The 21,481-nt window shown below is 37.8% G+C and overlaps 2 long non-coding RNA genes across 2 annotated transcripts; both read right to left on the bottom strand.

The window, feature by feature from the left end:
- LOC110267173 lies at positions 3,497–3,879 on the bottom strand. Its single transcript, XR_002354530.1, has 2 exons — positions 3,775–3,879; positions 3,497–3,626 (listed from the first exon to the last, which is right to left on the bottom strand). It is a non-coding gene; the product is annotated as an uncharacterized LOC110267173 (long non-coding RNA).
- Positions 4,068–4,544, bottom strand: LOC110266371. Its single transcript, XR_002353685.1, has 2 exons — positions 4,513–4,544; positions 4,068–4,349 (listed from the first exon to the last, which is right to left on the bottom strand). It is a non-coding gene; the product is annotated as an uncharacterized LOC110266371 (long non-coding RNA).

Here is a 21,481-nt window from a genome sequence, read left to right as displayed (position 1 = left end):
AAAATTAAAAACATCATTTTCATGTTTTTCTCTTTTATTTTTGAATCAAAACAAGGAATGCATGCAAGAACACTATGAATGTCAAGATGAACACCAAGAACACTATGAAGATCATGATGAACATCAATAACACATTTTTGAAAAATTTTTAATGCAAAGAAAACATGCAAGACACCAAACTTAGAATTCTTTAATGCTTAGACACTAAGAATTCAAGAATGCATATGAAAAACAAGAAAAGACACAAAACATGCAAATGCAAAGTTCAAACAAGAAGACTTACCAAGAACAACTTGAAGATCATGAAGAACACTATGAATGCATAAGAATTTTCGAAAAATACAAGATGCACATGCAATTGACACCAAACTTATAACATGACTCAAGACTCAAACAAGAACACAAAAATATTTTTAATTTTTTATGCTTTTCTAAATTTTTTTGTATTTTTTCGAAAATTATTATGAAAAAGAAAAATAAGGATTCAAAATTTTTAATATGAATTCCAGGAATCTTATGCTCTAAAGCTCCAATCAAAGGGTCAGGCATGGCTTAATAGCCAGCCAAGCTTTAGTATGTAACTCAGACATGACAAGCCTAACATGCCCTACAGTCGTGGCTTTACAGCCAGTCAGGCTTCAACATGCTTCATGAAACACTAGAATTCATTCTTGAAAGTTTTGAAGCCATAGAATAATTTATTTTTGAAAACATTTTTATTTTAAAAAAAATATTTTTTTTCGAAAACAAAGGAAAAATTTTTGAAAGATTTTTGAAAAATTTTTGAAAACAAAACAAAAAGAAAATTACCTAATCTGAGCAACAAGATGAACCGTCAGTTGTCCAAACACTCAATGTCCTATTTATAATAAACTAGCTACTAGGGTTTACAGAAGTAAGTAATTGATGCATAAATCCACTTCCGGGGCCCACTTGGTGTGTGCTTGGGCTGAGCTTTGAGTGTTGCACGTGTAGAGGTCCTTCTTGGAGTTGAACGCCAGCTTTTGTGCCAGTTTGGGCGTTCAACTCTGGTTTTGGATCCTTTTCTGGCGCTGGACGCCAGAATTGGGCAGAAAACTGGCGTTGAACGCCAGTTTGCGTCGTCTAAACTTGGCCAAAGTATGAACTATTATATATTGATGGAAAGCCCTGGATGTCTACTTTCCAACGCAATTTAAAGCGCGCCATTTTGAGTTCTGTAGCTCCAGAAAATCCACTTTGAGTGCAGGGAGGTCAGAATCCAACAGCATCAGCAGTCCTTCTTCAACCTCTGAATCTGATTTTTGTTCAAGTCCCTCAATTTCAGCCAGAAAATACCTGAAATCACAGAAAAACACACAAACTCATAGTAAAGTCCAGAAATGTGAATTTAACATAAAAACTAATGAAAACATCCCTAAAAGTAACTAGATTCTACTAAAAACATACTAAAAACAATGTCAAAAAGCGTATAAATTATCCGCTCATCACCCATGCTCTCCCTCTTGTTTGTCCTCTTTGTGTCCACTTGTGTTTCCTTGTATCCGCGCCAGTCTGGCTTTTTTCCACTCCTCAAGTGCCTTCCTTACTGATTCATGACTCTTTTCTACCCTCTCTCTTTCTTCTCGCGCTAAGTCATATTTCACCTCTTCATATCTTGTGATTCCCGGATGCAATATTGGCAGTTGTCCAACTAAGTACCCGAGCCTGGCTTGAGTGTTCACATGATGTCCAGTCTCGTTCATGTAAACCCCCTCTGCGAACGCTCTGTTTTCGTCAAAGAGTTCTGCCTATTCCAATTGTTTCCGATGCATTTCATGTATGTGTGCACCTTGATGTGCTTGGATGTTGATTAGCTTTTGGATGGCTTCTTGTTTTGGATCCTGTCTTTGCTCTATCCTGTGGAAGGATTCACCCCATTGTTTCTCTTGTTCCAGTTGTTGTTCCATTATTTGCTTTTGCCACTCCCTTTGCTGACCCATCCAATTAGAGAGCAGTTCTTCTTGACAATCCATCCTTTTGGCTTGAATGTACAGGTTGTTGTTATTGTCCATCCATATAACTCCTTGCTAGCTCCTCAATGGCTCCGTGAATGTGATTCAAGCTTATGTTGGTTGGATCGTAGTACTCTTCTTGCTGGTATTCTTCTTGATGAGATTCTTCTCGGTGAGGTCCTTCTTGTGATGTTCTTTTCCCTATTTGAGGCCTTCTTTGTTGTTGGGCGGGTGCCACATAAGTTATACGCTGTAGCGTAACTCCTCCCAGGGTTTACCCAATTTGGATTGCTGTCCTCGAAGATCACCTTGGCTTTCTTACATAGTCTCGTGATGGTGCTGGGATACAAAAGCCGAGTGCTCGGAACACTCTTTTCGGCTGCTTCTTGGATTCCCTCAGCTATGATTTCATGTACATTGATGTCTCCACCGCTCATAATGCAATGTAGCATAGTAGCTCGAGCAATGTTGACTTCAGAATTGTTTGAGGCTGGGAGGATAGATCTTCTCACGAGCTCAAACCATCCCTTGGCTTCCGGGATGAGGTCTCCTCTTCTGATGAACCGTGGCCTCTTATCTGCATACCTTTCCCAATCTGATCCTATGACACACATGTCATTCACAATTTCTTCAAGCGCATCATTGTCTGGCCCATTACTTATCCTTGCTTGGTAGCTTGGCTTATCAGAGGGTTGTGATTTCAGATGAAGAGTCCTCATGATCGCATTAGGACTGAAGTCTACCTCTGTTCCTCTCACATAACTTTTGAAGGTTGGAGCCTTGGTATTGTCTTCCCTGCACTACAAGAAAACCAGGATTTTGCTACGCTTTTAAAGCGTGGCAAAAAGTTGAAAAAAGCGTAGTGATAGCTTTTCGCCACGCTTTTTGAGCTACCGGCATGCTTTTGAAAGGGTCACAACTGCTAGCGTGCCGGTTGCTCTATTGCCACGCTTTTGGTGACCTATGGCCACGCTTTTTCTGTCGCCACGCTTTTATCTATTGCCACGCTTTTAAGCGTGGCCGTATGTGAAAGATATCGGTACGCTTTTAAAGCGTGCCAATAGCTGGAGATACGGCTACGCTTTTAAAGCGTGCCAACAGCGAGAGATATCGCTACGCTTTTAAAGCGTGCCAGTAGAAAAAGATATGGCTACGCTTTTAAAGCGTGTCAATAGCAAGAGATATGGCTACGCTTTTAAAGCGTAGCTATTAATGACTGTTGTACAATATGGCTATGCTTTTAAAGCGTAGCTATAACTTTGTTCAGGTTCTATTGTTCTTTTTCTAATCTTTGTAATAAAATCTTATAAAATTCATAGATAATTGTAAAATTTATACAATAACCATTAATTTTAAATCAACTAATCCAATCTTTATAAACTTGTCACCAAATATAGTGTGATTGATCACATGACATGCTCTAACAAAATAACAAAAATCAAAATCATTACAACAACTATTACATTATCTACTTCCTTTACATACTATTACATAAGAGAAAAATTTTTAGAATCAGTAGGAAGTTACAAAAGAGACCACTAGTTTTTACTGAAACAAAAAAACACTACTAGTACCCAAGCTAACGAAGATTCTAAGCAAGCTACCATCCTTGAATTACATATTACTAATCCAAGAGCCATCATTTCAATCCACCTGGATCATATACCAAACGCAATGCCATGCAGCTCTTGAGAAAATAGGAGCCATCATTTCAATCCACCTAAAGAAAATAGATAATCTTCCTTCAAGTCTAGGAAAGTAAAGAGAAAGCCAATTGAATTAATTATTACCGAAACTTTACCTGGTACAAGGAGGAGCAGTGCTGCTTAAATCACAACCTCCAATTTTGTATGTCCTTCTGCAAGCACAACAACCAAAAGTATGTAAGAACATGATTGTGAGTATATGCATCTTAAAAAGCTTTTCGTTAAGCTATACTTTTCTTCTATTTAATTTTCTCTATTTACACTAGAATAGTTATGTATAACTTATTTCAATTAACTCTAGAATTCGTTCATATCTTCTCACTTACTGCACTCAAGAGTAGTTCTCTCTCCACAAATCATATCTTAGGGAGAATAATACACAAATGTATGAAGCTGCCAACACTTATTTTAATTTTAAATTTAAGAAAATGAAAGACATGTACTTACAGTGAGAACTGGACCAATTGTCAAGTCCTCTAGCTTTTTTCTCTCAGCAAGACCTTTCATTTTGGATACCAAGAAAGTCGAAGCCCAGTTCTAAGCACAGTAAGTAATTGAAAAATCTCCAGAGCTGGTTGTGAAATCTCCACAGCAAGACCTTTCAGAAAGTTGAGGATCAAGTGCTGGTTGTGAAATCTCCAGCCCTTCACTTTTAATGATAGATATATAACTAAAAAATCATTTGAGAATCATTAAAATTTTGTAACATTATAGGAGTGTCCATTTAAAAAAAATAAAATAGAAGTAATTTCCACCAATTTTGTTTTTAATTAAACAATCTAAGGGCATCAAATATTTTTTCTAGTTTTCAGAAATCAGAGATGGTTTTCAACATTCTTATCTGGGTGGAACTCTTAAACTCCAAAGTCCTCATCCTAAAGGAAAATGTCCTCATCCTAAAACAAAAATCTGGGTGTAAGGAAACATAATACACATCTAAGACAATAAATAACAATTCCTAAAATAGAATCCACAAATTAAGTGGCTAAATTTTCTAAACTGCATTCACTAGGCCTTGTGAACCTTTTCCACACATGCCTGCAACCAAAAGCACAGGAATTGTAAGACAATCTAGAAAAGCTAATTGTAAGCAATTACTCATTTTTCATCAATTCTGGGACAACCCAACTTTGACAAGAGAGAATATCTAAAAGCACAATAGCAGATGTAGATTAAGAAACTAACACAAATATCCATAGCAGAACACAATATTAACCAAAAGGCTGCACTTTCATCAAAGATTATAGTCAAACTTAAGGGCAGAATTAATTGGGTTGCAACAAGCTGATGGAACTCTTAAACTCCAAGTTTCTAGTCATGTTTACCTCCTTCTGATAAAGTATAAGCAAGTCAGGCATACTATAAAGAAATGAAAAGTAACTAAGACTATTATATCATGATACATGTTTCATGCCATTGAAGTGTCAATTAAAAATATTATGTAAGCTATATCAATAACTTCAAACACAAACAATAAAGAATAAAAATGCATCTATAAGGAGAGGACAAACTTTTAAAAGATATATATCCAAACGCTCCCATATCAGTATATGGTGGTGATCTTGCCCAACTCAAACAGAGCAGGGTATCTCCAAAATGATTTCAATTTTAATTATGGACACTTGCCTAAGTATCTTGGCCTCGTATATGAGCACATTTATTAAAGAGCTTAATTTTAATGTCCTGTAAAAATTTTATATTATCATATTCACTCAGTTATTCATGACTGACTGAAACTTACAACTTGTCTACGCTGATGATGCTTCTTCCTTACGGCAGGAATATCCCATAGAGGTCGCGTTTCAAAGCTGGAAGTACTGGACACTATACCAGCAGGTAATGCCTCGCTTCCCCTAGGCCTGCACTGGTTCTACTAAACAGGATAAACAAATATAAGCACCAAAGTTTTGAACATCTAGAATAATAAAACAATGAATATGACTCTTCCAAGGAAAAAACAATTAATCAATAAAATATTATGTATAACTTAGTGGAATAAGAATGAAGGCACGGTAAGAGAATGAACCTTGCTGTGTTCTGTTTAGACCAACTAGACAAAATTTTCTCACTTTCAACTTAATATAAGGCTACATAAACAGCTCAACTAGTCATATTATAAAGCCAAATCAAAGATTAATACTAAAGCGAACAAAATAGTACAAATTGAAGTAATCATGAACTAATTTGAAATACTAACAGTGCTAGAACTCCAACACAATCTTAGGGAACAAGCTCGGTCAATGAAAAAACACAAAAGCTAAACTTAGTAAATTGATGGCTGAACCAAATTTCAGTTTTTAACTGCACTGTTAAGTTCAGTGAAGTAAGTTATAAGATAAGAACATGCAAGATAGAATATTCCTATAATGCAATATTGAATTTGAGCTACAATAAATATCCAACCATCTAAACTAGTGGTATCTTATTATTGCTCCTCTCACGAGACTTATGACTATCATTAAATTCAGCCCCTCCCTCTATTAAACATAGTACCAAGCAAATAATAGCCCAAAAAGAGGGAACTTTTTTTTAATGAAATATAAATTGATATAATATAAGTGTATTTCACATTTAGTGATAATTTGTAAATGATTTTCTTAGGAAAGTAGCAAAAATACGAATTATAACTAAATAGTATTTAGAGGGGAAAAATAATTAAATAAATAGTCTGAATCTTTAAAATAAGACATAAAAAATCAATTACTAATTAAACAATTTGCTAATTCATTCCCATTCCATTAATAGATAAGTTTGGAGTTAATGTGCTTAACCGACATGGCACAAATTCAAGTCCAAGATATTCACCTTGAAAAGTAGATGATTGGAAATCATTCCAGCAGCACCTGAGACTGCAATGTTAATTAATTTCTTCCAGGATTTTGTCTCTTCCTGCCAACACATGCCAAATGTTTCAAGATATATTTAATTTAGATTAATAAATTTAACTGTAAGCATATAAAAGTCATTAAACTTTCACATGGACATAGGTTTTTCTCTCCCCTCCATCAAAGTACTCATAAGAAGACATGGTCTCAATCCAGTAGTAAGGTAAGAGTTTCAATTACATTGACCCTAAATGAGTGGACAGCAACCAATAGAAGGCACTATTATATTCTTCTCATGTACTTATCCGGTGTTGGTGATCTGTGATCTCCAATTAGATCAAGAAATTGAAGACTTATCCATTTGAAGTGATAAGAGGAATACTAACTAAGTTAAAATTGTGGCTCCAAAATTACCAAACAAGCCTCACAGCAAAACTCATAAATCATGCAATGAGCCTACTAGAAACATGCACAAAACCTACAATTCAGATTCAAGAAAAAGATGAAAAATAGAACAAACAAAGCATATGTACGGAATAAAGAAGAAATGGGAAGGGGTTACTACTCAGCCTTCAAATCATAGGTGAGGCAGAAAACTCCATAGCAATCAGATTTAGATTTTGGCTCTTGAATTTGCACAGCTGGAGCCTGCACCTGACTGAGAATTGAAAGAAAATAGAAAAAAAAAAAACATTCAAGCTGGGATAAGTTAATTACCATCCAAATACATATTATTAGAGTTGGGATAAAGGATCAAGTTGTTGATTGATAGTTTTCTCATAACATCAAGCTTGGGATAAGTTAATTATTTCTTTCATCAGAAATTCAAATTTGCCATTAAATTTTAATTTGGTCTTACTTTAGGACAAAAGCGTGAATAGAACTACAAAATGATGGCTACTTAAAGTAACATTTCCCCTAAGAATCTAGGATCCCACCATATATATTTAATTTATTTTATCATAATAATACTCCTGCCTAAAAATAAACACTCTCATTTAAGCCCACACTTTTCTATTAAATTTCAACATACAACAAAGCAAAATGGAACTCTACACATTGATGAGCCCCATCAATAAATCAAACCCCACTTTAACAATAACAAAACAAGAATCCCCACAATTGAATAATAATAATAAAACTAGATAATTGAAGCAGTAGTAGTTTCAAACATTTTGTTTAATTTTAGAAGCTAAGTAGAATTGAAGTATCCATGTCTGTGTTAAGAAAGAAAGAAACGAGGTAGCAGCTACCTGGATGGTGCAGCTAGTTCCTTTCTTCTATAGAAGTTTCTATGGCAGCTACAAGTGGCGCAGGTAAGAGCCCCGGTGGTTCCCTCAGCGGCGCTGGCCATGAACTCTCTTCTTCTCACAAGCTTGGCAAATTTGTTTGCATTGTAGAAACCCTGGAAATCAAATGCAGAAAAATATGAATATGATGTTTTGCAAAGAGATGTTTTGCTCAATTAACTACATCATTGACATCATTGCTCATCAATTAACTAGTGCATAAGTCTTTTGTTAGCTTCTCAACAGAAGAAGCCTTAGGACGACCCACACAAGTCCCTTTTTGGAAGGCACCATGGCTTCCCAAACCACTGACTGAGCAGGACCTAAATAACCAAACCATTATATTAGAATGATGGTTTTTACAAAATACATATAGAAACCATCTTTGATATGCAGCACAGTACATGTTTTTTAAAATAACATGATATTATAAGTTCTTTAGCTAAGTCAACTGATGGCAAACAAGACAGAAAAATCAGAGGTATCATGACATTCTACTATTATTCATAAATAAAAGTATTTTACCTAAGAATATTTTACAATAGTTAAAAGATAGATGAACCTATCCATTTTTGGGACTTTCCATTATAATGTTGAAAGACATAACTAGAATTTCTTGGTGGATATATATGTATGGATTAACTTTCTTAGTGAAAAATATGAGGTAAATTAGAGGGAAGATTCACTTTGGTTTATCCAAATTCATTATCCATTAGAGGCTATAAACTTAACATAACTCCAAAGAAATTTCCAATGCATTATGTAGACAGTGAAATCAGCACAGTATTTGTCCAAATGTTAGAAAACAAATTCAAAATCAACAAAAATCAAGAATGAAGAACAGAACAGAAACTGGCAGTGAAAAAATGATGCAGACAAAATACAAGAACAGAAATCAAGAGCAGAATCGAGCAATGAAAAAATAGATGCAGTAAAAAATCAAGAACCAAAAATCAAGAATAGAATCAACTCAAGTACAGAACAGGAAAAAATAGAAGCATTAAAAAATCATAACAAAAATCAAGAATCAAGAATAGCAACCAAGAGAATACTAGAGAACTACAGAAAATATGCCAACCAAGAATCAAGAACAAATTAAAAATCATAACAAAAATCAAGATCTGAAATACTTAGGAACAGACCAGAATTAACTCAAGAACAGAACAGAAAAACAAATAGAAGCAATGAAAAATCAGACAAAAAAAATCAAGAACCAACCTGAGTCAGAGGCTTCATCATCATTCTCTCTCTCTCTCTCGCTCTCTTCGTAACACAAAAACCCTCACTGGGAAAAAGGAAAAAAATCCGAAGCAAAACTCCTTTGAATCACAGAAGGAAGAGAGGAGAATGAGATTTTTGGAGAGATCGAAGATTGAGAATGATGAAAAGAAGAAAAAAAATTGGAAATACAGAAGTTCAAAGTTGTGAAGTTTCCATGAACCTTGCAATGTCCGAGCCCTAGCTCTGTGTTGAAAGGACTGTAGTGTAGGAAGTGGAGTAAGACGCGGTGGCTGTCAGAAAGGGAGAGGCGCTGGACGACGATGGAGGGCGAAGGGGCTCGACGCGATGGCGCAGGGGATGAAGACGCTGCTACCTGCTGGCTCGATAGCCCAGTGAAAAATGGAAAGGGGTTAGGGGTTTGCAGCAAAGAAGGGAGCGGCGGCGAAGGGAGCATCGACGGAGGCATTGCAGCGTCAGCGATGTTCTTCGCAGAGTGCTGTGGTTCTTCACGGAGTGCTAGGGTTCTTCGATGTTCTTTGGAGTGCTGAAGAGAAGGTTAATCGTCAGTGTTTAGCGTGAGGGATAATGAAGAGAGGGTTAACCACTGCCATCTGAACGAGTTAGGGTTTAGGTTCTTTGAAAGAGGGAGAAACGGGATACGGCCAGTGCACCATGAAGATGGAGAAAGATGAAGTTTTCAAGAGAGAGGGTGTGCCAATTGTGTAAGTCAAGGTCATTTCGAAGGAACTTAATTGAAACGTTTTTTTTCCTTTGGAACCTTTTGGCCACGCTTTTGAAGCGTGCAAAAAGACTTGCAGGAAATGTCTACGCTTTTAAAATGACACAATAATGAAACTCTATCGCCACGCTTTAAAAGCGTGCCTGTTTCTCTCTATGGCTATGCTTTTTAAGTGTAGCAAAAAAAAGCGTGGCCAAATCTCTAATCAATTGCCACCCTCATAAAAGCGTGGCCATTGACCTTTTTCGCCATGCTTTTGAAGCGTAGCAAAAAAAAAAAACATGGCCAAATCTCTCTTCAATTGCCACCCTCATAAAAGCGTGGCCATTGACCACTTTTGGCCACGCTTTTAAAGCGTGGCAAAAAAAAAGCGTGGCCATAGGCCATTTTTCTTGTAGTGCTGGCCACATTGGCATAGAACTCCTTAATAAGATTAGCATTTATTCTTGTTTCTGGGTTCGTGAGTTCTTGCCAACCCCTCTGTTCAATCTTTTCTCCAATCTGCGGGCACTCATCATAGTTGAATTGGAATGTCAGCTCTGGCAATACTTTCTTGTGCTTGATACGTTCAAATTGAAGCTCATGGAAAGCAGTCTTGAACCTTCCTTCGTCAAAAGGAATGCTCTCCATTGGTGTCTTTCCCTTTCGCCTTTTGGAGCTTGATAACGCCATAAGTGATTTTTGAGATGGGAAGATGTTGAGAATTATTGGTTAATGATGGACTTCGACCAATTAAGATGGGGTGTAGTTAAGGGAGTGGGTGAGAGTGTTTTTGATGGGGTAGTAGGAGTTGGGTTCCGAAAGTGGGAAGTAAAAAGAATGGAATTGGAATGTGAAAGGGAGTATGGAATAAGAACCACTTATATAGGGAAGTGGTGAGTGAATGAAAGGTGTGGATTGATGGAGTGGGTGTATGATGAACGGATGGGGTTTAGCATGGGATGAGCACAAGGATCATCAACTTTATGATGGGGTTGGTTCGATTTCCAAGCGTGTCATTCTTTCAATGTTGCATGGCAACATTTCCCAATGCATTCCCCTTGAAGACACATGTATAGTCCTCTCCTTTTGTGGTGGCCGAACCCTCCTCCTTCAATTGTCCCATCAATTCTCCTACAAAACAAAAGGGATGTGATTAATGGAATTGTGGAAAGTAGCGGCAAAATTTAAAAAAATTGGGATAACTACTTTTTAAAGTTTTTGTTTCTAACTAACTAAGTGCTATTCATGAATGCAAACCAACTGACTTTTTAATTGTTCATGTATGCAACATTGGTGACACCAAACTTAGTTTGTGTCCATGTGGTGTACAAAGTTTTGTTCAAGGCTCTAAGAGTAACATGATATGAATTGCATTTATGCTCTTCTTAGTATGCCTTGAACACCAAACTTGTTCTTCACTATGTGCTGCATAAAAGGATTCATTCAAGTATATGTCAAAGTTGATTTGGAATTCATGAACCTTGCATTATTAACTACTTTAAAGCATATAAAACATGGGTTGCCTCTGATGCCAGGGCATCTTGGCTAGTTTTATTAGCCATTTTTTGTATGCTTTAGGTTGGTTTCATGCATTTTCTTAGGAAATAAGCAAGTATTTGGTTGAAAATGCATTCATACCATGATTCAAGCAAACATTGTGAATTTTGAATGATTTCATGAGAATTATGCATGAATTGAATGATAAATTGGATGATGCATGATCTCATGATTAAGAGCAAGACTTTGATATACTTTGTTTGATTGATTTCAGGTAACAAGAAGCAGAGAAGAGCTACGTTAGTGGCTACGTTAGTGCCACTAACGTGGCCATTGAAGTGGAAGGAAGGAAAGCTTGGAAAGTTAGTGAGAACATTAACACCACTAACGTTAGCGAAGGGCAAGAAGACCCACGTTAGCGACCCCGTTAGCTCCACTAACGTGGGCATTAACGTGGAAGAAAAGAGAAGCCCCAACGTTAGTGAGAAAGTTAATGGCATTAACTTTGAAGAAGGAGCAATGTTATTAGCAAAAGTGAGTGCCAATAATGCTAGCGAAGCAAAAGAAGACCCACGTTAGTTACTTTAATGTGAGAACTAACGTGGAAGGAAAGGAAAGTGCCAACGTTAGTGAAAACCTGAATTTGAGGGAGAAAACCTGCCCCGAAAGTGCAAAGATGAACATGGTATCAACCTGTAGTAAGGCCAGCTGACCTCTTCACCTTCCAAGAAGTGTAACTCGAGCTGTAGAGCTCCAAATGATGCGCTTTCAAAGGTGTTAGAAAGTAGACATCCAGGACTTTCCAACAATATATAATAGTATGGGGTGGACATTAAGTTTGAGCTCCAGAACCTGACAATATTAAGCCCCTGATCGCTAACGTTATTGTGACTCGCGTTTTCCAATAACGCCAGCCACTATGCCAGCAACCATGTTTCCTTCAAAGGAGCATAACTTGAGTTACAGAAGTCCAATTGAGGTGATTTCAGTTGCGTTAGAAAGCTGACATTCAGAGTTTTCCAACAATATATAATACTTTATAGTGAGCATGAAATTGGAGCACAAACCAGAGGTATCTTTTAAGCCCCAAAAACACCAACTGGATAGCAAGTGTGACGTTAGCCACACTAACTCCAGCATTAACGCCACACTTGTAGCGTTAGTGTGGCTAATGTTAGCACTGACATTAGTACCTGGACCTTAACTTGATTCACTTTCAAGGACCACCCAACCTCAAGGAAGCAAGCCCACAAGTGTTAACCAATCAAGGCCACAAGAAGCATCTAGAATAGAAATTTTCATTTAATTGTAATTTGCTTTTAATTTCATTTCATTTTGTAATTTAGGAGAGCCTATATAAAGGCCTTAGTTTTTACATTCAAGATATTCTGGAATGGGGGATTAGAGAGGGGTCTTCGGACTCCCCTCCCCTCACACACTTTTCCTTCCCTTTCTTTTCTTTGTACTTTTCATTTATGAATTTTGAAGTTTTAATTCCAGTTTTAATTTTCATCTTTACTTTTCTGCACTTTCTTTCTTTTCTATTTTGGTAGAGCAATGATCAACTAACTCTTTTCATTGGGTTAAAGAGCTCTATTGTGATTCAATGGATCAATTGTAGTTCTTATTCTTCTTCTTCTTTCTTTTCTCTTGATTTTACTAGAGATCTTTTGTGAGTTATTACTTGATGACAATTCGGTATACTTGCCAAAGGAAATTTATTGAGAGACAAGTTTCCGTGCATCAGCCTCCCATGAAGCGCTTCTTTAGCATCACTAGCTTGACGTTCTGACTTTGTCAGGGTGGTTGGTAATGCTTCAAATCTTCCCCCCCATCGCAGTAAATCTATCTCCATTGGCTTCATCAAGGATCTCCACATGTTCTAAGGAGAGAATCCTGTTGATGGTGAAAACTTTAGGTAGCTGAGATGGGATGGTGGGGAGATGAGGTGGGATAATTGGAAAATAAGCTGAGATCACTTTATCCCCTGGAGAGAAGTCCTCTGTAGGGATCTTCTTGTTCCTCCACTGATAAACCACTATTTTATAGTTTATAATGTGTTTAATTGTGTGGTTTTATCATGATCTTTACCCACTTATTCATATGATTAGCATGCATTTATATTTCCTTCCTAAAATTATTACATGATTGAAAATTTGCTTCCTAGAGACTTTTAATTATGTATTTTAATTCTCCTTTATTCTATTTGATGCCGTGATCTGTGTATTAAGTGTTTCAGGCTTTATAGGGCATGAATGAGTTGGAGATTGGAAAGGAAGCTTGTAAAAATGGAAGGAACACAAGAAATTGAGGAGATGACCGGCGAGAAGTGACGCAGCCGCATGGCTCACGCGACCGCGCGAAAGAGAGGAAATCGCAGTGACGCGGTCGCTGGCTCACGCGACCGCGTGGATTGGAATAGCACAAGTGACGCAGAGGCGTAGACGACGCGCCCGCGTGGCCAAGAAAAACGCCGAATGATGCGTCCGCATGAATGACACGATCGCGTGACATGCGCGATCTGCATAATCTGCAGAATTCGCTGGGGCGATTTTGGGCCCTGTTTTGACCCAGTTTTCGGCCCAGAAAAGCAGACTAGAGCTAGAGAACATGCAGAAACCAAAGACAACATTCATTCTACACAGTTTTTTTAGTTTTTAGATCTAGTTTTACTCCTCCTCTAGGTTTTTCTCTCTACACATTCATAGTTCTTAGAATTTTTATTTCTATTGCTCTTTGCATTGGGATATTGAGAAGAGTTATTACCTCAACAAGACTTCGTCATTCTAGTTCGTTTTCTTTACTTGGCTTTACTCTTCCATGTCCTTTGCTTTACTCAATTTTACTATTGGATTATTTTAGAATTTATTAATACAAGAGTTACTTTTATTTTTAATTGATTCCTTTGAGTTTTATTTATCATGTCTTTCTTTAATTCCCTTCCCTATGTTATGAGTTCTACATTCACAATGAGCGAGTAGTTCCCTAACTTGATGGGGAGTTGATTGAAAGGAACCCTTGAGTTGGAATTCTCAAAAGAGAAATTGTAATTGGGTTTATTGTTGGATTGCTCTCCAGCCACTAACGCCAGTCCTTCCAAGTAAGCGGATTGGGACTTGTGAATAGGAACAGCATTCCAACTTGTTTTACTTTCCCTTACCTAGTAAGGGTTAACTAAACAGAACAACCTTCAATTATCAATTAATCTTGAGAGTACTGCAACAAGAATAGGGCTTCCAACTAATCTACTCCTAGTCAAGGCTTTTATTTAAATTACTTAATTTCTCTAATTTAATTTCTTGCTTATTCAACTCAAACTCTTTTTGAAAACCTCTGATTAATAAATTAGCACACCTTTCTGCAACTCGTTGGGAGACGACCTGGGATTCATACTCCCAGTATTTTAATTCTAATTTTGTGACAACCCTTCTAAATTGATAAGCGGATTTCTGGTTGGTTAAGAACTATACTTGCAACGCACAACTTATATCAATTCTTAACTCGCCAATTTTCGCCACATCATCCACCTCCTTGGTGCCTTCTTCTTAGTTCCTTTTGATGTTGCCCTGCTCTTTGTGACCTCTTTTTCCAAGGAAATTTTGTTCCTGGTCTCATATGACTCTGGTGGTTTAGGTTCCTCCTGCTTTTCCTTTTGCTGTGACAACTGTTGACTGTCTTGTTCATCAACCAAAGGGATTCCCGGGTGTACAGCTTGTGCTTCAATGCTTGTTTCTTTCACCAGTGCTTTGTTGTGCTCTCCCCTTGGTTCTTTGCTTTCCTGATCTGCTTCTTGTGAGGGTTTGAAGATATTGAATGCGAGTTGTTCGTCATGTATTCTCAGTATTAGCTCTCCTCGCTCCACATCTATGAGCGCTCTGGCTGTAGCTAGGAATGGTCTTCCCAATATGATTGGGTGAAGGTGACTCTCTTCCATTTCCAATATGACAAAGTCTGTGGGAAGGAAGTAGTTTCCAACCTTTACCAACACGTTTTCAACCACTCCTACTACTTGTTTTTGAGTTTTGTCAGCCAGCCTGATGATTACGTCTGTGGGCATTAGCTCATTGATCTGCAGCTTCTTCATAAGGGATAAAGGCATTAAGTTGATGCTTGCTCCCAGGTCACAGAGTCCTTTGTCAAACATTGTTTCTTCTATGGTGCAGGGGATGTGAAAACTCCATGGGTCCTTCCTTTTTGTAGGAAACTCTGGTTGAATGAGAGCACTGCACTCCTTATTCATCACTATTGTTTGCCCTCCTTTGAGTGAGCTTTTCCTGGTCAGCAGCTCTTTCATATACTTAATGTACGAGGGCATTTGTTGGAGAGCCTTGATGAATGGTATGTTTACATGGAGAGATGCAAACATATCAAGGAACTTTGAGTATATTCTCTTTTCCACACCACCCTTGAGTCTTTGGGGAAAAGGTGCATAGAGTTTCAGCATCTCCTTCTGTGTAATTTTGGTTTCTTGGTGACCCTCTTCTTGCTTCTCTGCTGAAGTATCTCCAGAGTGTTCGAAGGGTTTGTTCAGCTCTTCCTCAGTCCCCTTATCACTTATAGTGACCATCTTGCATTCTTCCCATCTTACTTTCTTTGCTTCACCTCTTGGGTTTTTCTCTGTGTCACTTGGGAAGCTGTCAGTAGGTTCGAGAATCTTCTCAGAGAGGTATCTCACTTGAAATTCTAGCCTCTTAATGGTGTCTCCCTGGTTTTTGATATTAGCTCGCACCTCCTCCTTGAACACCTTGTTCTCTTGGAGTTCCTTACATATGCCTTCAAGTAGGGTCTCAATCCTTGAGAGTCTATCTTCGGATGATGGTGAGTTAGAGTTGGAGGGATGAGAATGGCCATTTTGGTTTTGATATGGATGTTAAGAGGTGTTGTTAGGTGGGTGCTGATATGAACTCTGTGTGGAATGTTGGTGAGCTGCATTGTTATTGGGGTTGTGACGTCTCTGATCTTAGCCTTGATCTTGTTGATTTCCCCACCCAAAGTTTGGGTGGTTCCTCCAACCAGGATTGTAAGTTTTGGAGTATGGATCATGGGTCTTCCTAGGTGAGTTTCTAATGTAGTTGGCTTGTTTCTGCTCACCCTCTACTTCTGCATTCACTCCTTCTTGGGTTGCTGATGAGGTGGTGATTGCTGCCACTTGGTTCCTCTCCATCTTCTTGGTAAGGTCAGCCAACTGCTTGGTAATCAGCTTGTTCTGGGCCAGCAATGCATCCACATTATTTAGCTCCATTAGTCCTCTAGTGTTGCCTCTTTCAACAGCAAAGAAGTAATCATTCTCAGCTATAGTCTCAATGACATCTATGGCTTCTTCAATGGTCTTCTTATTCAGAGATCCCCCAGATGAGTGGTCCACTGCCTTCTTTGATTCATAAGAAAGACCTTCATAGAAAATGTGTAACTGCACCCATTCATTGAACATATCTGGCGGGCACCTTCTTGTCAAGTCCTTAAACCTCTCCCATGCTTCATATAGAGTTTTACCATCTTGTTGCCTGAAGGTTTGTACCTGAGCTCTTAACCTGTTGATTTTTTAAGGATGATAGAATCTCGCCAAGAATTTGTTCACCACATCTTCCCAAGTTGTTAAACTCTCCTTCGGGAAGGACTCCAGCCATTTGGATGCTTTGTCCTTGAGTGAGAAGGGAAACAGAAGCAGTTTATAGGTGTCAGGATGAACACCATTAGACTTCACAGTATTGCATATCCTCAGGAATGTGGTGAGATATTGATTGGGATCTTCTTGGACACTTCCTCCGAATGAACAGTTGTTCTGAACAAGGGTGATGAGCTGTGGCTTTAGTTCAAAATTATTAGCATGTATGGTTGGCTTTTGGATGCTACTTCCACAGTTTCCTGGGTTTGGATTTATGTAGGATCCCATAACTCTTCTCTCTTGCCCAGCATGATGCACTGGACCTTCTCTGCCATGGTTATGAGCCTCTTCTTCATGATGGTTCTCCATATTCTCATCTATGTCTGGTTCAAAGTACTCTTCCTCTTCCTCAGCACCAACAACTCTCTTTCTTCTTGCTTCCTTCCTTAATCTAAGGAAGGTCCTCTCAGGTTTAGAATCAACAGAAGTTGAAGCCCCGCTTCTTCTACCTATCATACAACCAACAAGGCCAAAGCAAAAGGGAGATAGAGAATATTCTTGTTAAAAATGCTGTTAGTGTGAGTGATGCAATATATCAAATAGTTAGTGGGTTAATGAACTGAATTGTAACAAATACGAGAACACCACAAACGGGTAGGGGTAAAGGGAAGAAAATAACTAAAACTGAAAGTAAATTACTCAAACAGAATTTAAATCAAACAAAAGAAAAATGCTCAATCTAGTTATCCACCAATTTAATCATTGTTGATACAAAATCAATCTCCGGCAACGGCGCCATAAACTTGATGCACGGAACATGTCTCTCAACAATTTTCCCTCGGCAAGTATACCGAATTGTCGTCAAGTAAAAACTCACAATAGAGTGAGGTCGAATCCCACAGGGATTGATTGGTCAAGCAACTTTAATTGGAGGAATATTCTAGTTGAGCTAAGCAAAATTTGATTGGAGAATTGTAGGAAATTAAATGGCGAAAAGTAAATGGCGAAAAATGTAATTACTGGAAATAAAGGACTGAATGTAAATGACGGAAAGTAAATTGCAGAGTCTTAAATGGGGAATGGGGAAGATGAACATAAAAGTAAATGGCAGAAAGTAAAAAGAATGGGTAAGATCAGAAATTGGGAGTTCATTGGGCTCAGGAGATGTTGTATTCTCCGGATCAAGTTCATTTTCATCTCTTCCTCAATCAATGCATTCATTGATCTCCTTGGCAATCTTAAGTGATTGAATTCCAATTCCTTGGTAATTCAATCTCTCAAATCTTGATCAATAGCCAATTCCTTGGTCTAATTGCTCATAAGAAGAGATGAAGTGTGGTCACTGATTATACCACATGTATTCCCAAATCAAAATGTTGGTAGGATTATATGTCACTATATCCATCCAAACCCCAATTTGGTCCAACATGAGAAAGCATTTCTAGCATGATCTCTTCATTCCTCTTCTAAGGTTCCGAAGAGATCCAAGTATGAATAGCTTCTTTTCCAAGACAACTACCCAATTGGATGAAGATTGAAATCTTTCTAGTAAAATCAAGAGAAAAGAAAGAAGAAGAATAATGAAAACTATTATTGATCCATCAAATTACACAGAGCTCCCTAACCCAATGAAAGGGGTTTAGTTGTTCATAGCTCTGGGAATGGAAAACAAAGATGGAAAATACATTCTCAAAAGCAGAACTAAAAGTGCAGAAAAAGTAAAATTCTATAGAGAGTAGTTCTCCCAATGGCCAAAAAGCTCTCTCTCTAGTTCAAAACTACTCCTATATATACTACTCTTCTGATCTTCTAGTTGGCTCTTCAAGTCTTTGGATATGGGCCTTTGGATCTTGAGTTGAAGCAGTTTGGAATCTTCAGTGGGCTCAGCTTTACTTGCAGAGAAAGTGTGAAGTAGGCATGGACTTTAGCTAGGACGTTAGTGGCGTTAACGTTAAGTGAAAATGTGGGTTCGAGAACGTTAGTGACAATCACCTTTTTCACTAACGTTCCTAGCCCAAGATGGTTCACGTTAACTTCAACGTTAGTGGCACTGACGTGACCACTAACGTTGCCTCTTGGTCCATCGCAAGCGTTATTGGCGTTCACCTTTGCCAATAACGTTACTCTTAGCCCCTCTTTTCTCATGTTAGAGTCCAGGTTAGTATAACTAACGTGGGCATGCCTTAGCCTCGAGAGCGTTAGTGACACTTACCTTTGTCACTAACGCTCCAAACGCCCCTTCTCACATTAGTGCCTCACGTTAATTGTCTTAACGTGGCCACTAACGTGGTGGTGATTGCCATCTCCAACGTTAGTGACAAAGGTGAGTGTCACTAACGTTGGCGATTCCTTGCTCCTCCCACGTTAGAGTTCATGTTAATGTAGTTAACGTGACTCTTAACGTGGCCAATTGCCAATTTGGGGCGTTAGTGGTATTCACTTTTACCACTAACGCTGGAGCTCCCTTTCTCTCCACGTTAACTACCACGTTAATGTAGTTAACGTGGCAATTAACATGGGCCATGATGGTTTCGAAGGCGTTATTAGCAATCACTTTTCTCATTAACGTTGCAAGTTTATTCCCATTCCACGTTAGTGGTCACGTTAATTAGATTAACGTGGCTGCTAATGTGGCTCTTCCTTGCTTCCTTTGTCCTGAAATCAAGCAAATAAAGTGCATCAAAGCTCTAATCTAAGTTATGAGACATGCATTATCCAATTTGTCATTCAATTCATGCATAATTCTCATAAAACTACATGAAATTCACAATGTTTGCTTGAATCAAGATGTAAGTGATTATCTACCCAAAACTTGCTTATTAACTAAGAAAATGCATGAAACTACCCTAAAACAGTAAAGAAAAGGTCGGTGAAACTAACCAAAATGCCCTGGCATCAAAGCTCAATCAAGTCATTAACAAAAGAAAGCTTGTTGAGGAGAGACCAAGACAGGGGACACTAGCTGGTTCATCTCTCCCCTTGAGGCATTCCTCTTAACAAACTGGAAGAAAAGGAAGAAAGTGAAGAACAGCATGTCAAGCTAATGACACTAAAAGAGCGCTTGTTGGGAGGCAACCCAACCTTAGGTAACATTTCATTTATCTGCTTGGTTTATTTTCTTTCTTTTCTTTGTTTAAATTTCAATAAATTGGCATATGATTACATTCTAAGTTTGGTGTTGCCCTGCAACAATTTGTTTGCAATCCCTCTGGATGATTGCATCAATTCTAATTGAAAGTGTCACACTAAGATTCTAAGTTTGGTGTGCCACTTATTTTTCTATGCAAGTCATTCAGCAACACCACTTGTCTGCATAATCATAATGCCTCTGCAAAGTTATCTTTCCTTTGGTTTAACATTTTTATTGTTATCTTTGTTTTAGTCAATTCTTTGTTTTTTATGCTTTCATTTATTTTGCTCTTTGACTGTTTTTTGTTAAATACCTCACCAAGAAATCCTTACTTATGACAGATTCTTGGCTTGGTGATTGTATTTAACATACAACAGTTTTATTTTCTTAGTTTTATTTCAAATAAATTGACATGGGATTGCATTCTAAGTTTGGTGTTGCTATGCAACAAAATTTGTTTCCAATCCATACTAGATACTTGCATCAATTCCAAGTGAGAGTGTCACACTAAGTTTGGTGTGCCACTTATATTTTTATGCAATGTATCATGCACACCCTCTTATGTTTGCAATCACAATGTCTCTGTTTCCTGTGCCTTGATTGTTATCTTTAATTTTGCTTGCTTAAAACACATGTACTACTAACATTTCATTGTATATGACATTCATGATCCATCTTAGCCCCATAGCCATTGTTCTAATTGTTGCTTGAGGATGAGCAAGCATTCTGAGTTTGGCAAGGGAAAGGGAAGAATGGGAGGAAAAGGACAACAACAAGGAAGATGAACTACAAGGTGGTAACGTTCCTTTCTCCTCCTACTTACTTCCAGTACTGTAAATTGAATGATTATCTTTATCTTCTTTGTATGCATGTGTGTTATGAATAAGCATAGTTTGATTACTGATTTCTAACATGTTGCTGTTATGACTACCAACTTTAGTTTTGTGAATTCAAAAGCAATAAAGTATCATGATCATAAACAAACAAGGCATTAAAGAAGAACTTAGCATGTGCATACAAGTATTGGAAGGCTAGTATGGTTAATTGTTGCTCAATTACCTTAGATTTTATTTAATTAAAGTTTTCATCTAGGACATTTTATGAAATCTTTTTGAAATCATGAAAACCTTGAAGGAATCAAATGCAAAAAAGGCAAGAAAGTTGAAGGCTCTGAGTACCAATGGCAATTCATTTGTTAAGTACTTGTGGTGTTTATGTATCAGGAAAAAAGCTTGAAAACAAAACACTTAGAGTCAAGGCTAGGCTCAAGTGCAAATGCACTCCCTCAAAGCTCAAGGCTCTGAGCATCAATGATTAGAGAGTAAAGAAAAGAAACAAATGAGCTTAAAGAAGTCCTCTAATTAAATGCTTGTGGTGCTTGTGTATCAATTGGTAATACTTGAAAATAAAGCACTTAGAGTTGTAGCTTTGTTATCAACTCATGGGGTAAAACACCCAAAAGGAGAAGCTAATAAGAAAATCAAAAGCTTGTTTTAAGGAAGAAATATAAGGAA

The sequence above is a fragment of the Arachis ipaensis genome, chromosome B09 (assembly GCF_000816755.2).
Source record: "Arachis ipaensis cultivar K30076 chromosome B09, Araip1.1, whole genome shotgun sequence".
NCBI classification, from domain to species: domain Eukaryota; kingdom Viridiplantae; phylum Streptophyta; class Magnoliopsida; order Fabales; family Fabaceae; genus Arachis; species Arachis ipaensis.
Note: the sequence above shows the minus strand (reverse complement) of the source record. Positions and strands in the feature narration are given on the sequence as shown.